This window comes from Bos indicus x Bos taurus, chromosome 13 (genome assembly GCF_003369695.1).
Source record: "Bos indicus x Bos taurus breed Angus x Brahman F1 hybrid chromosome 13, Bos_hybrid_MaternalHap_v2.0, whole genome shotgun sequence".
NCBI classification, from domain to species: Eukaryota; Metazoa; Chordata; class Mammalia; order Artiodactyla; family Bovidae; genus Bos; species Bos indicus x Bos taurus.
Genome location: NC_040088.1, coordinates 33,658,405 through 33,664,543, shown reverse-complemented (window position 1 = coordinate 33,664,543; position 6,139 = coordinate 33,658,405).

The following is a 6,139-nucleotide window of genomic DNA, read 5'->3' as shown; positions in this document are numbered from 1 at the left end:
CAAGTTTAATTTTGTGAGGTATTATGAATATTCTTCTTTGAGGACATATGGCAGCCTTCAGGTATTCCACGGCTCTGAGGAAGGGCATAAAATATGCAGAATGAGATCTTTTATTAACAACTCTATTGACACTAGCAAAAAAAGGTTGGGATCCTTCTAGTTTGATCTCTGGAGACTGCTTTTTCCTTTAGGATATATATACATATATATATATATTTTTTTTTTCAGAACTCAGTGGCCAGCTGCAGTTGTATGTGTTTAATTTTTTAAAGTTTTTTTTTTTTAATTAAACTTTTAAAAAATGTTTTTCTGTTTACTCAGTTGGCTCTCCTACATTGGACTTATCTCCATTATACATGTGGTCCCATCCTGGGTTTGTCTTTTTTCCTATGGCTGAAACTTCCCAAAGATACAGTCCTTTAAAAAAAATAAGTATGCCCTAAAGTCAAAGAAAGCAGCTCAGGACTTGGTTGTTCATAATTCAGTTGTAAATATATTTAGTGGAGAGATGTTCTATCAATTATCCACTGATTTGCAAAAAAAGGCCTCAAAACTTGATGGATTCAGACAGGATGTATTGCTTATTAAGATTATGTGGGTTGCAGAGTAGTTCTTCTGATGCTTTCACCTGGGCTCACTCCAATGGCTGCATTTATTTGTGGGTTGGCTGCAGTTAGAGCATATACAGTAGCCTCATCTGTCTTAGAAACAAGGAAAATGAGAGTAGTAAATGCCTGCAAAACACTCAGCAGCTGCTTTCTTTGAGTTAACAGGTGTGAGCCTGGAGAAATGGCCCAAGTACAACTGTCTCATCCCGATTTATGGAACACAGGAATGTTTAAGCTTAAGTAGCAGATCAGTTGTAAAATAATTACATTATTGGAGGTGTTATAAGTTAGAGCCTCATCCTAAATTTTCGGCAAAGATTAACAAAGTCATCTGGAGTAAGGAGGTGTTTTGCTGAAATATTTACTTTCATTTTAGGATAAAAGGACTCATTAACAAAAGAAATCACTCATTACACACAAATAATTCCAATTTTTATAGATTATTTGGCTTAATTTCAATACACAATTATTAAAAGAAAAGAAATAGAAACAATAGAAGTAACAGCTTGCATGTGCGCATGTGTGCACAGTTGTTCAGATATATCCAATTCTTTGTGATTCCCATGGACAGTAGCCCTCCAGGCTCCACTGTCCATGGAATTTTCCAGGCAAGAATACTGGAGTGGGTTGCCATTTCCTCCTCCAGGGGATCTTCCTCACCCAAGGAACTGAACTCAAGTCTCCTGCATCTCCTGCATTGGCAGGTGCATTCTTTACCACTGAGTCACCTGGGAAGCCCCAAGGAAGAGTGCTCAGATCAGTTCAGTTCAGTCGCTAAGTCATGTCTGACTCTTTATGACCCCATGAATTGCAGCACGCCAGGCCTCCCTGTCCATCACCAACTCCCAGGGTTCTCTCAAACTCACATCCATCGAGTCAGTGATGCCATCCAGCCATCTCATCCTCTGTCATCCCCTTCTCCTCCTGCTTCCAATCCCTCCCAGTATCAGAGTCTTTTCCAATGAGTCAACTCTTCACATGAGGTGGCCAAAGTACTGGAGTTTCAGCTTTAGTATCATTCCTTCCCAAAGAACACCCAGGACTGATCTCCTTTAGAATGGACTGGTTGGATCTCCTTGCAATCCAAGGGATGCTCAAGAGTCTTCCCCAACACCACAGTGTATGCATCACCAAATTGGGCTGACAACATATATCCAAACTTGGACAGTGAACGAAAGTCCATTGTTAGCAGCAATCTGGAGTCCCAATTGGGAAAGGGTCTCAGGTGGTGCATGCACCCCACAAGTGAGACTTCAAATTGCAGTTTTGAGGGTCCCTGCTTATAATCCCAGCCCTCAAATTGATATTGTCATCAGTTTATGTGCAAAAATGAAGCTCTGGTTTAACTTTTACAATGGTGTTTGTTTCACTTTGTCAGTCATAAGACTTCTTAGACCCTGGGAGGTTGGCCAGACCTCCAAGAGCTCAAGAATTCCAAGACTCATTCCCTTTCTTATCTAACATGCTGCCTGATTTGTTGTGCTTGCAAGTGGGCACAAAACCTGGGCAGTGTCCAGGCAGATTAGAAGCAGGTCAGTGGGCTGCTTTCCTGTTTCTGAAGCCTGATAAAGACTTCCTCCATTTTAATATTCCTAATAGGAGGCTTGCTTTCTTCTGAGGGGTCAGAAAGTAGAGGGTATTAGGAAATGAAAAGGGTAACAATTTGGCTCTCTGCAAATTATATCTTAATAAAGCTGTTATTAAGAAAACTAAATAACATAATGAAATGATTGGCTTTAAAAAAATTAAAATTGCTTATTTGTAGCATTTGCCATCTTCTGCCATTGTGTAAATCTTCTACACTGGTCAATATCAACCATTTGTTCAAACTGGGAAAACATGTGCACAGTGAACTCTTATGAGCCTGGACAAGTCTGCTCTAGCACACTAATCAGGAATACTTTTTTTAAAAAAAATTGAGCATTACCAGGAAATGGAAAAGAAGTTTATGGCTTCTAAACACATTGGAGGAATGATATTTGAACATGTGGATGGGAGATAAGACAGAATCATTGGTGAAATCTTTTACTACCTATGAAGGAAAATCTCCAAGCATTCTTGAAATGAAGATCCAAATGCACACACACACACACACACACACACACACACACACACACACACACAAAACAAGCACAATGCACAAAAGAGAGGAAAAAAAATAAAAATGTTCATTTTGTTCCCAAACTCCTTATTAGATCATGAACTAAACAAATTAGGTCCTGGGTTTGGTTAATCAGCACCTCTGGGAGATTAGACCAGAGGTGGGATATGGCAGGAGATGCACACTTTATGAAAGATGCCTAAGGACATTGATGAAATGGAAAAAGCTTGATGAAGAATTAAGGAAAGTACATGGCTCTGGATCTATTTTTAGCCCAACTCTGTAACCTTGAACATTTGACTTATACACGTTCTAAACTTTGAAACAGCATAGACCTAACATAAGCAGAAGAGATTAAGAAGAGGCAGCAAGAATACACAGAATTGTAAAAAAAACAAAACAAAACAAAACAAAAAAAACCCCAGGTTTCAATGACACGGGTAACCATGATAGTGTGGTCAGTCACCTAGAGCCAGACATCCAGGAGTGTGAAGTCAAGTGGGGCTTAGGAAATATTACTACAACCAAAGCTAATGGAGATGATGGAATTCCAGATGAGCTACTTCAAATCTTAAACGATGATGCTGTTAAAATGCTGCATTCATATGTCAGCAAAGTTGGAAAACTCAGCAGTGGCCACAGAACTGGAAAAGGTGGTTTTCTTTCCACTCCCAAAGAATGTCAATATCAAAGAATGTTCAAACTACCATACAGTCCAGTTCAGTTCCATTCAGTCACTCAGTTGTGTCCGACTTTTTGGGACCCCATGGACTGCAGGCCTCAGCACACCAGGCCTCCCTGTCCCTCACCTACTCCTGGAGTCCACCAAAACCCATGTCCATTGTGTCAGTGATGCCATCCAACAATCTCATCCTCTGTCATCCCCTTCTCCTCCTGCCCTCAATCTTTCCCAGCATTAGGGTCTTTTCAAATGTCAGCTATCTGCATCAGGTGGCCAAAGTATTGAAGTTTCAGCTTCAACATCAGTCCCACCAATGAACACCCAGGACTGATCTCCTTTAGGATGGACTGGTTGGAAATCCTTGCACTCCAAGGGACTCTCAAGAGTCTTCTCCAACACTACAGTTCAAAAGCATCAATTCTTCAGCACTCAGCTTTCTTCACAGTCCAACTCTCACATCCATACATGACCACTGGAAAAACCATAGCCTTGACTAGATGGAACTTTGTTGGCAAAGTAATGTCTCTGCTTTTTAATATGCTGTCTAGGTTGGTCATAACTTTCCTTCCAAGGAGTAAGCATCTTTTAATTTCATGGCTGAAATCACCATCTGCAGTGATTTTGGAGCCCAGAAAAATAAAGTCAGCCACTGTTTCCACTGTTTCCCCATCTATTTCCCATGAAGTGATGGGACCGGATGCCATGATCTTCGTTTTCTGAATGTTGAGCTTTAAGCCAACTTTTTCACTCTCCTCCTTCACTTTCATCGAGAGGCTCTTTAGTTCTTCTTCACTTTCTGCCATAAGGGTGGTGTCATCTGCATAACTGAGGTTATTGATATTTCTCTCGGCAATCTTGATTACAGCTTTTGCTTCCTCCAGCCTGGCGTTTCACATGATGTACTCTGCATATAAGTTAAATAAACAGGGTGACAATATACAGCCTTGACGAACTCCTTTTCCAATTTGGAACCAGTCTGTTGTTCCATGTCCAGTTCGAACTGTTGCTTCCTGACCTGCATACAGATTTCTCAAGAGGCAGGAGATTTCCCATCTCTTTCAGAATATTCCCGAGTTTATTGGGATCCACACAGTCAAAGGCTTGTCATAGTCAAAAAAGCAGAAACAGATGTTTTTCTGGAACTCTCTTGCTTTTTTGATGATCCATCAGATGTTGGTGATTTGATCTCTGGTTCCTCTGCCTTTTCTAAAACCAGCTTGAACATCTGAAAGTTCACTGTTCATGTATTTCTGAAGCCTGGCTTGGAGAATTTTGAACATTACTATACCCCATGTCCAAGGTAAAAGAAACACAAGTAAGATGGTAGGTGCTGAGAGAGGGCAGACAGACTGAAACCACGATCACAGATAACTAGCCAATCTGATCACATGGACCACAGCCTTGTCTAACTCATTGAAACTAAGCCATGCCATGTGGGGCCACCCAACACGGATGGGTAATGTTGGAGAGGTCTGAAAGAATGTGGTCCGCTGGAGAAGGGAATGGCAAACCACTTCAGTTTTCTTGCCTTGAGAACCCCATGAACAGTATGAAAAGGCAAAAAGATAGGACACTGAAAGATGAACTCCCCAGGTCGGTAGGTGCCCAATATGCTACTGGAGATCAGTGGAAGAATAACACCAGAAAGAATGAAGGGATGGAGCCAAAGCAAAAACAACACCCAGTTTTGGATGGGACTGGTGATAGAAGCAAGGTTCGATGCTGTAAAGAGCAATATTGCATAGGAACCTGTAATGTTAGGTCCATGAATCAAGGCAAATTGGAAGTGGTCAAACAGGAGATGGCAAGAGTGAACATAGACATTCTAGGAATCAGCGAACTAAGATGGACTGGAATGGGTGAATTTAACTCAGATGACCATTGTATCTACTATTGTGGGAGGAATCCCTTAGAAGAAATGGAGTAGCCATCATAGTCAACAAAAGAGTCCAAATTGTGGTACTTGGATGCAATCTCAAAAAGACAGAATGATCGCTGTTCATTTCCAAGGCAAATGATTCAATATCACGGTAATCCAAGTCCATGCCCTGACCAGTAACGCTGAAGAAGCTGACATTGAACGGTTCTATGAAGACCTACAAGACCTTCTAGAACTAATACTCAAAAAATATGTCCTTTTCATTATAGGGAACTGGAATGCAAAAGTAGCAAGTCAAGAAACACCTGGAGTAACAGGCAAATTTGGCCTTGGAGTACAAAATGAAGCAGGGCAAAGGCTAACAGAGTTCTGCCAAAAGAATGCATTGGTCATAGCAAACACCCTCTTCCAACAACACAAGAGAAGACTCTAACCATGGACATCAGCAGATGGTCAACACCGAAATCAGATTGATTATATCCTTTGCAGCCAAAGATTGAGAAGCTCTATACATACAGTCAGCAAAAACATGACTGGGAATGGACTGTGGCTCAGATCATGAACTCCTTATTGCCAAATTCAGACTTAAATTGAAGAAAGTGGGGAAAAACTCTAGACCATTCAGGTATGACCTAAACCAAGTCACTTATGACTATACAGTGGAAGTGAGAAATAGATTTAAGGGACTAGATCTGATAGTCAGAGTGCCTGATGAACTACGGACAGAGATTCATGTACAGGAGACAGGGAGCAAGACCATTCCCAAGAAAAAGAAATGGAAAAAAAAACAAAACAAAAACAAAACAAAACTACCATACAGTTGAGTTCATTTCACACATTAGGAAGGCAATGCTCAAAATCCTTTAAGC